This window comes from Diabrotica virgifera, chromosome 1 (assembly GCF_917563875.1).
Source record: "Diabrotica virgifera virgifera chromosome 1, PGI_DIABVI_V3a".
NCBI lineage: Eukaryota > Metazoa > Arthropoda > Insecta > Coleoptera > Chrysomelidae > Diabrotica > Diabrotica virgifera.
Window position 1 is genome coordinate 55,817,322 of NC_065443.1, and position 11,400 is coordinate 55,828,721.

The window sequence follows — 11,400 nt, forward strand, 5'->3', positions numbered from 1 at the left end:
AAATATTGTTCTGTAACTTTTTTCTACGTAACTTTAGGCATATGCAATGGTACATGTAAGAGGAACAAAAATCAATTACCTTTAAAATGTTCTACTGTATAATGTTGTACTACTTCTTTTAAAGAGGTTATCTTTTTCAAGATTTTATACTTTTAACGAGTTTTTATATTTTTTAAGATTATTTTTTAATTTCCCATTATAACTTTTTTCTAGGTTTAGGTATATATTATATAAAAAAGAAAGCTTATTCTATATACTTTAAAATGGTGTATTATAAAAAATTCTAGGATTATTTTTGAATAAGATATGCTTTTTCAAAATGTAATAAGTACTTGCAACGATTTTTGATTTTAGAATTATTTTTTAAATTCCTCATTTTAACTTTTTTTATATAATTGTGTGTTATGACTGAATCTTATTTTTTATAGGTAATACTTTGGATCCACTTGACTCGGCCGGGCAAACTTCAAAATATGGATTAATTCCAATATTTACTGTCAAAGCTCCTGCACCACAGGCTTTGCTTAAAAAAATAGCATGTAAATGTACCAAAGGATGTACAAAAACTGCGGTTGTAGGAAGATAAATAGGAATTATTTGTTCAATATTCTGCAAAGGGTGCATGTGCATGGGTACTAATTGTGGGAACTCTAAGATAAGTGAGGTGTCAGAGGAAGATATTGAAGCTAATGCTAACGAAGAGATGGACTTTGATATTGAAAATTGTTTAAATGTCAACGTTTAAATAATTTTAGTGATGTTTTTTAAGGCTAATGTTTATGTAATTTTTGTAAAAGAAATAATTTTAAATAATACAGGTAAAAAAATATCAAAGAATCACTCGGTTTCCCTTATTTAAATATAGATGATGTACATCATTTTAAAGAAGAGAAAGTAAGCCCTCTTTATTGAGCAATATATAATATATCATGTACAAGAAAAAAAAGTTATAATGTGAAATTTAAAAAATAATCCTAAACTCAAAAATCGTTGCAACTACTTTGAAAAATAATATCTTATTCAAAAAAATCCTAATTTTTTTGTAATACACCATTTTAAAGTAAACAAAATAAGCTTTTTTTATTATATAATATAATATATACCTACATGTAGAAGAAAAAGTTAAAATGAGAAGTTTCTAAAATAGTCGTAAAAAATGTAAAAAATAATATTTTTTTATATTAGGTATTATATAATATATAATATATTATATAATAATATTATTTTATTTTTATATTATGTTATAAAAAATCGTTAAAAGTATAAAACCTTGAAAAACCATAATCTCTTTCGAAAAGAAAAAGTCGTACAACGTTATACAGTAGACCATTTTAAAGGTAACTGATTTCTATTCCTATTACGTGTACCATTGCATATACCTAAAGTTACGTAGAAAAAAGTTACAGAACAATATTTGCGAAATAACCAGGAAAACTGCCGAAAATTGCTGTGAGTGGCGAACTTTGAAAAATCATATTTCGAAAACTTTAAATCCTATTTACCCCTACTAAACAAAATTTTAAAGAAGAAATATGTAGGTTTTTTTTCTGTAAAGCAATGTCTATACCTATATCCTCGTGGACAAAATTTATGGGACAAAAAACAAAATTTCTTTCTTTTGGGTTTCTTTGTGCTTTTTCTTTTGAATATATTTTTGTAAAAAAAAGTATCATTGACTTTAAAAAGTGATATTTAGATAGGACATTTAACCAGGAACAATTTTTATGTATATATGTTTGTACCAAAAGTGCATAGAACTCACCCTAATGTAACCTGTGCCCAGGGACTAATTCACCAATTTCTCAAAAACGCACCCCTTTAAATGGTAGCACTCCGCGGTTTTTTCATATATAGAAGTCCATTGACTATATGAAATAATAAAACCCCGTTAACGTTGTAGTTCCTTTCAGCTATCTTATTTTGAATATAATCAATAGCCTATTCATTACTGACCAATTAAACCATATTATTTGTGTGTCATATGTGATGTGTCATATGTGAAATTATGCTCACTTTGTTAAGCAAAATTGTCCAAACTGCATATTTTTAGGTATATGTATATGTCGTATTTGCAGTTTAAATACGACAAATAAACCTAACACAGCGTACATGCGACATATTTACTTAACAATGAAGTAGATACGTCAAATTGATTTAACACCGGCTTTGGCGGGCAATATAGTATTTTGACGCTTGACATAACCTAAAAAATCTATTTGTTTGCCATTTGTTGCTTCTGTTGGGACAGTGGGTATTGTTCGAGTTTTTAATTTTTGCTAAAAAAACCTCATCAAACCTAATTTAGTGTGAAAACAGTTGTTAATTCTTGTTAATTTTTTATTTATCGTTGATAAGAAGTCGAGGTCCGCTGGGATGAACAGCCTCGGCTTCTTTTCGCAGTGAATATCTGTTGTGAATTTTGTTGTGTTTGACATTTGATTTTTTGGAAGAAAACTTAAAATAGACAAATCTGTGATTATCGTTCGAGGTGAACGGACGACTCATCCAAAGGGTAAGGGCCAAAACTATCTATATTTCCCTGTTAATATCTAATTTGCATCGACTGGCATAGATTTTAATTTCGTCAATCTGCCGCATAAGATGGAGGAAGAAGTTCCTCCCGATCCTCCTCCACCACCTGACCCTCCTAATAAAATCAACCAACATGAATGTCAATCTCAACCTCCAATTATTCAGAAAAGTCTTAAAGGAAAAAAACAAATACTATTTTCGGAGACCGACATAGGTCCTTATGAAGTATTTGTCCAGGGTCAGGATAAAAATATTGGAGATTACCACGTGTTAAGTATAGCTAAATCTATTTCTGTTTTAAAAATTAAAGACATCACGAAAATCAGTAGAAAAGGTAAAAACAGGATAGGGGTATTATTTGCCACTAGAAAAGCAGCCAACGATTTCGTTGTGAGGAAAGATTGGGAAGCCCTAGGGTATGACGTGTTCATTCCATTTCATCAGATTTCTTGTAGGGGTATAGTAAGGGGAGTTAATAAAAGATTCACAGAGGAAGAAATAAAGGAGGCATCAGAAACCAACTTGGCTTTATGTAAGATATTAAGTGTAAAGCGAATGAACCGGAGAGTACAAGTGGATTCAAAGGTTGAATTTGTCTCCACGGGAACTATTAGCATAACTTTTTCAGGAAAAACTATTCCTAAAGAAATTTCCATATATCAACTACCAATGAGGGTCACACCATTCATCAGCCCTGTTCTTCAATGTGGAAATTGCTTACTTTATGGCCATTCTACGAACCAATGTAGAGGAAAAAAGAAATGTGCTAGATGCGGAACTTCTCATGAGGATTCTTCATCTAATACGTGTACAAAATATTGCATTTTCTGCAAATCTTCTGACCATGAATCAAATAGTCGTAATTGTAGAGAGAGAGTCAGACAAAAAGATATTAAGGATCTAATGTCCTTTTCTAATCTATCTTTCTATGAGGCAAGTCAGCAGGTTCCTAGGATCCATAATATTTCATCTTTAAACATAAACGATTTCCCCCCCTTACATAGCGATCAGAATAATTCTAATGGCATCTTACCACAGGAGAGGAGGTCTGCAGCCTCAGCTCAATATTCAAAACCTTTTAGTCAAGTCACTCAATCTCCACCAAAAAGAAGAAGACCTTCAATACAAGAAAATACAGGTTATGATAAAATCTCCCACCAAAGACTACTTATTAATCCATCAGGTAGAAGAATAAATGAGCCTTCGACTTCAAAATTCAATCCTGCTCACTCTGATTCTCAAATCACTAACTCACAATCTTTATCCCAACTTCATTTGGATTTCAATCAGGCCATGTCTATGCTGAACCAATCTCACAGGGAGCTCGTCATGACCTTCATTGGGGACTTAATAAACTCAAAATCATACTCCATTCCTTACAATATGGCAGATCTAAAGACTAGCATAAACAAAAGTGTATCACCTTTCAATACAAATGTAAACCAGGGTCGGAGGGGAATAGAGGATCTCGAGCCTGAGGATTCGAGATCTTTTGACTCCTTGGTCTAGCAAACATACTCTTTATAATGAATCCTAACACTGCGATAACTATTATTCAGTGGAATATACGTTCGTATAACACTAATTCTGACAATCTAAAAATCCTTATAAAAAACCTTAACCCAGATATAATCCTTATTAGCGAATCTTGGCTCTCAAACCAACATGTTATAAGATGTAGAGGGTATCAAATAATCAGAAAAGATCGAGAGGATGGCTATGGCGGATTAATTACTCTTATCAAAAATAATATTGATTATAGGGAAATTCAAATTGCCAATCCAGGCTTCAATCATGATGTCCAATTCCAACTCACATTTCTCCCTAACTTTAATCTGAATATTCTTAATATATACTGTCCACAAGACAACTCTATCTCCAAATCCAACTGGTTTTCCCTTGTTAAATTACTTAATAAGCCATTTTTAATCATGGGTGATCTAAATTGTAATCATAAGGCATGGGGTAGTTCTAGAGACAGTCACAATGGTAGGATTATTTTTGATTCTTTGGAGGAACTTGAGCTAGTATTTCTCAATGATAGGTCCCCAACTAGACTGGTGGCCCCAGGAGGCAGTAAGTCGGTAGTAGATCTAACAATGGCATCAGTCGATGTGGCAGCCAGTGTGGGCAAGTGTTCCACTATTTCAGATACTGGAACTAGTGACCACTTCCCCATAATATGTCAGATAGGTGTATGTCCTCAATCTCCCCCGCATTCATGTAAAAGAAGAAATCTAAAGAAAGCTGATTGGTCTACTTATCATAACAATTTAAACAGCATTTTCTTAGCTTCTCCCAGGGAAGATTACGAATTTTTTACTAACTCCATATCATCGGTAGCTGATGAAACAATACCTTGGCTTCACCCTCCTAATAATTCCAAATACCACATTCCATGGTGGGATGACTCATGTGCTGAAGTCGTCTCTGCGAGAGTGTCTGCCTTAAAAAAATTTAAAAATATCCCCTCAATGGAAAACTATATCGAGGCTAAAAAGAATATAGCCAAATCAAGAAAATTCCTAAAATCAAAACGTAAAAATAGTTTCAGACTATTTTGCAGTAAATTAAATAGAAACACTCCTCTAAAAGTTGTGTGGGAGAAAATTAATAAGGTATCGGCTTCGAAACCTTCAATATATACACAATTGCCCTCTACTCCTATATCCCACGAAATTCTATGTTGCTTAACCCCCCTTTCCGCTGTCAATAAAGTATTGGTTAGATCTCCTCAAGCCCTAGAACCGCCATTTGCTCTCGACGAGTATCAGAACTCCCTCTCAATTAAATCTGACTCGGCTCCTGGTTTGGATCAGATTTCCTACTCAATGTTAAAAAATCTTCCCGTTGTTGGATCTTTGTTATTAATTCAACTTTTCAATGAAAGTCTTAGAACGGGTATAGTTCCTGTTCAGTGGAAACAATCAGTAATTTTGCCTATAATCAAAAAAGATAAAGATTGTAATAATCCGTTAAACTTTAGACCAATAGCTCTTTCTTCATGTGTAGGCAAAATGCTCGAAACTCTTATAAAGAATAGAATAGAGTGGATTGTGGAACATAATAAGATTTTTAATCCATTACAACTAGGATTTAGAAGGGGTAGAGGTTGTACGGAATGCCTTACATACCTCACCTCAACAATTCAAATAGGCTTCGCTCAAAATCAATACACTGTTGGCATATTTCTAGATATCTCTTCTGCTTATGATAATGTCAATATATCACTCTTGTATTCCAAATTATTAAAGTATAACATTCCAACCCAACTGGCTAATTTGATTTTCTGCCTTCTAAATGATAGAGAGCTATTTGTCAAAGACAAACTGGGACAAACCCATGGCCCAAGAAAATCAAGTCTGGGACTACCCCAAGGTTCCCCATTAAGCCCTATCCTCTTCAACCTATATTGTCTTTCCCTGTATAATTTAATCCCCTCTTCATGCAAACTAATTCAGTATGCAGACGATTTGGTTCTTCTGATTAGAGGGAGTGATATTAATGAATTGGTAATTAATGTAAATAAATTATTGATTCAGATGGAATCATGGTTGCTAGACCACAATTTAAATCTGTCTAAGAACAAATCTTCTGCAATATTATTTACAAAAGGAAACACGAAAATCTCTCCCCCTAACGTAATATTTTGTAACCAGAATATTGGTTGGGTGGATTCAGTCAAATACCTGGGGGTAAATATTCAAAAAAACTTAAAGTGGAATTCATATGTAAACTCAATAGAACTAAAAGTAAATCGTGGCCTGAATGTGATGAGAGCTCTTTGTGGGACTTATTGGGGAAGTGATCCAAAAACCTTACAAATTGTACACAATGGTCTGATTCAGAGCCATCTGGACTTTGGCTGCCAGGTAATTTTCGATTGTCCAACTTCCTTAATTAAAAGATTGGAGAAACTAAAATACAAAAGTATCCGAATTATAACTGGATGCATGAAATCTACCCCAATTCATGCTCTCTTAAGTGGAAGTGGTCAGATCTCGCTTAAATCTAGATGGGAATGGCTTAGCTCTAAATTTATATTAAAAAATTTAATGTTAATTGGCAACCCAATTATTTCCGCTCTCGACCTGTTAGACTTGGCAATTCAAAGGAACCAAAATCATTGGAAAAACAGAAGTATTCCATTTCTAGTGCTTTTAAAAAACAAATTTAAAAGTACTTATCCCAACTTATATTTAAGTGACTTATACCCATGCCATAACTTTGAACTAGACCATCAATTATCAACAATTCCAATCATAAATATCCAATCTAATCGTTCAGATGAACTTGCCTCAGTTCAACTCCAAAAAATAATTCTAAATAAACCTAGTCACACCAAATTCTTCACGGACGGCTCGGTTGATGATGAAGGATCAGCAGGCTTTGGTGTATTTAGCCGAGAGATCAACTATTCTTATACCAGTAAACTACCTAAGTATACCCAAATATGTACGGCTGAGATTGTCGCAATTAATCATGCCCTCCAAATTATTTTGAAAAATGGGATTAAACAAGCAATCATCTGCTCGGACTCTAAAAGTGCCTTACAGAAAATAGGCAGATCAACCTATTCTATGGAAACAGAACATTCATCGTTCATGACCAAGAGAGGCATCATTGAAGCGAAAGAAAATAACGTTAATATTAGTCTAGCATGGATTCCAGGACACCCGAATATTAAAGGGAACATGGTGGCTGATAAACTAGCTAATATAGGTAGAACCTTAAATGTAGCTGCTGGTATCACTCTTCACTATTCCAACTTTCTACCAGACATCAAGCATTCCATCTGGAATCGGTGGAAGCAAGAATGGCAGGGGAAAAATCGAAATAATTCATTTTACTCTAAAATTGTAGGTCATATAGATAAACTCCCCTGGTACCACAATTTTGCATACCAAGACAGAAGACATATAACCACCATTATTAGAATGAGGACAGGTCATTGTGCTACTCCAGTTCATCTATTCAGGATAGGAGTAAAAGATGACCCATATTGTGACTGTGGCCGAGTTGGGTCCTTAAATCATCTGATTTTTGAGTGCCCTATAAATATGTCACCCAATTTTGACCTATATAAAGAATTAGCCAAGACAAATATCCCTACTCCCATTGAAATTTGCCTACTTATGTCCAACCTTAATCCACGTAGGATTAACCTGATCCTTAAATTCCTTAACTTAGCCAAACTTAATTTATAAATTAATCAATTCCCAAATTTGAATTAAAAATATTAAGAAGATAAAGATATAAAAATATATTGGACCTCCAAATGATAGAAGCCTTAACCCTTATGGTATAATATTGCCTTTCCTGTAGGGACTGTCTGGCCCTATACGAAGATGTTCCTGCTAATATATATTTAAAAAAAAAAATTGAGGCTTTAACATATATATTTGGAAATATTCGACTGCCCAGAGCAAGACAAGAGTATTTCCCTGGTGTAAGCTGGGCGAATTATCCCGAGGGATATAACCCAATAAAGGAAGAAGAAGAAGAAGAAGTGGGTATTGTTCTCTTAGAAATAAATAAACGTTATCCTTATAGTGTTAAAGTGATACCCAGACTTTGGAGGACTTTAAAAGAAGGTGAGTAAATTGTAAATTTATTGTTATTCCAAATAGCTAGTCCTTTCGTCGGCCTTATGCGAATACCTCGTAACTCCAAAATTGTAAATGTTACAGAAGAAGCTAAAAACTCTTTAAAGCTTTGTGTATATTAGAATATTTGGAGTTATTATAATTACTACTGTGTTTAATGATTTTCTTATGTAAATTGGCAACTTATGGAGATACGGGGTTTCATTTCAAAAAGATATAAGTTTTTTTTTAAATATAATTACAATATAAAACAAAAAATAATACCACAGTATGAACATTTTTTTGACGTAAATTAGTAGCTACCATACTTATGATCTATGTTGTCATAAAAAATAAAAAATATATAATGTCAGAGACTTTATAACTAGAAAAACTATTTTGAATATATTTTGATCTATACCAACACTTATTTTCTTTGAAATTATTTTTTTACTCGTAGCCTTTTCCTTTGGTAAACTAGCCTTTTTTAGGGCAATGGCTGCTAATTCTAATAGCAGATCTATGCGAATATTGCAGCTAGCAAAGCAGAATAAAGAACTGGTCAGTAAATTAAAGTAATTTAAAGAAAAAAATGCTAAAACCAGCTTAGCAAAAAATTGCGAAAAAAATGATCCAGAGTTTGTGATTCCATCGTCGCCTAGTTCATCAACTTCAGAATCAGAAAATGAGGAACCTAGACGTCCTTCGATTATTATCCAACAAAACATAGTTATTTGTCCTGAAAACACTATAAATACAAATTCAAATAACAATAACCGGTATAATGTTATCGACTTGGTTACCGAAATTGTCGATAACATGATTGATGCTGCAATTGAGCAATCCGAAAATCGAAAAGCCAGTTTATATACAAAATCTGGACAGCTACGTAAACGAAGAAGATTTAGTATGTCTTTACAGAGTAGAAAAAAACAAAAATTAGAAGACAAGAAAAATAAGTTTTTACTGAAAGATCCATGTGGAAGCAAGTGCAAAAAATGCTGTACTAAAAAAATTTCAGAAGCACAACGTGCAAATATACATTTAAGTTTTTGGCAATTAACGAATTTAGAGCAAAAAACTTTTGTGTTAAATATGACGGAAAAGAAAAAGGCGAAAAGAAAAGTATCTTTAAATTCAAGACGGTCAATGAGTTTTACCTATAGGCTCAAAGATGATAACGGTAAAATACAGGAAGTATGTAAAATATTTTTCTTGGCCACCCTTGGATATTTGCCAAACAATGATCGAATTATCAGAAGTGCATTCTCTTCCACTACTACATCTCAGTTAAAGGCAAAAAAATCCCAAAGAGGTACCGCTAGTTCCTCGAAAAAGATAGATCGCTCTATAATCAGAGAGCATATAGAGTCGTTCAAGACTACAATTTCACACTACCGGAGGGAGCACGCTCCAAATAGGAGATACCTTCCAAGTGATATCACCATAGTGATTATGTACAAGGACTTCAAGGAGAAACATCCAACAATTAATTTTTCTTATTATTTATATAGGGAAGTCGTCAGTAAAATGAACATTTCATTCGCTGCACTTGGACATGAAGAGTGCTATTCTTGTGCAGCATTCAAAAACCATAAAAATAACACCAACCATGATCCCGAAAATATTGAAAATGATTGCGCCGAGTGTGATTCATGGAATAAACATATTGAAAAGGCAAACTCAGCTCGACACCAATATCAAATTGATGCAGAAGCGGATAATCCCAACACATTGGCATGTTCAGCAGATCTTCAGAAGGTAAGAAAATATTATAATGTTTAACATATTTTTGGGCTTATGGGCGGCTGGCGGCTACTTTAGAAGTTGCAGTAAATTCCAATTTACTGCAACTACCATCTCCGATGCTAGTTACAGGAAATTGGAATTTCTTCCTGACGCGACGTTTCGATAACATGTTTCTTAATATTAGTCGTGACAGCCCTAATCACATTATATTGTTTTCTTCTCCCAAAGTAATATTTTTTTAGGTCATTATGCTGCCGCGGTGCGAAATGTTTAAGGAGGTGATTTTCGTACCTCGTATTATAGCATTCAATGAAAGTATTGTTCCAATAGGAAGAAAACACAAGCAATTCCCCACAGCAGTAGTTTGGCATGAAGCCATATCGGGACGATCCAAAGAAGACATTATTAGTGCCTTCTATACTTTTTTTCTGGATAACAGAGACGTGGAAAATGTTATTTTGTGGTTGGACAACTGTGCAGCCCAAAATAAAAACTGGGCTTTCTTTAGTTTCTGTGTATATCTGGTAAATTCTTCTGACGTCGCGTCGCTTTAAAATCTTTATCTCTAAAATTTTTTGAACCGGGACATACATTTATGTCGGCAGACTCATTTCACCACCAGGTAGAAAAGTCCCTAAAGCAAATGAAAAAGGTGTTTGATTTCGAAGATTATAAAGATGCTGTTCAAAAAGCAAACTCGTCCAAAGTGAAATTAATTGAAATGAAAGTTAACAATTTTTTCAACTGGGAAGACAAAAGTTCTCAGTATAAATTAAGCAGAATAAATCCTCGGCCATATTTAAACAATATGGTGCAGGTTGATTTTGAAAGAGGAAATCAGTCATTGTCGTACAAATGCACATTTAATGAACAAGAGGCTATAGTATTGAATTTTTTAGTAGCAAAGCACCAAAAGAATGGTTTGGAAAAGCCTAAAATCAAGATCGACTATCGCGGCATAAGTCACAATATTAAGGACACTCTTATAAACCGACTTCGTGGAATTATTCCCATTACCAGAATGAACTTTTGGAATGATTTGCCGGTATCCGAAAATCCTGTAACTGAAGATGAATAAATTACTAATCATAATCAAAATTTCAGTTGACATAATATTGCTCTGTATTTATTGGATATAAGTTAGAGTTTTCGTTTCAGTTACAAATACAAATTATAATAATGTTTTTTAATTGTTTTTTAGTTATGTAAAACGTTGTTTAAGTTAAACAGTATAGTTTACTAGTAAGTTACAGCTCAGCGTCTCATGAGCATATATTTTTTTGTAAAACATTTATATGAAAAAATTTAAGTTATAATATACATTTTAACCTTTGTTAAGTGTAGTTTTTCTATAGAGATGGTCACTTACGATTTGTTAAACTAATCATCATTACTATTTTAGTTGCTGATTGTTAGGCAAATTTGTCGTAACTAACAAAAACATGTTTTAAACTCTTAGATTGTAAAAAAAAGTTTGTATTTAAATTCTACGTTAAAAAATGTATACAATAAGGTTATTACAATTTAAATCATA

General features: G+C 33.2%; 1 pseudogene; it reads left to right on the forward strand.

Annotated features, from left to right (window-relative positions):
- Positions 1-10,124: 10,124 nt before the first annotated feature.
- On the forward strand, positions 10,125-10,944 carry LOC126890757 (uncharacterized; annotated as a pseudogene).
- The last annotated feature ends 456 nt before the right edge of the window (positions 10,945-11,400 follow it).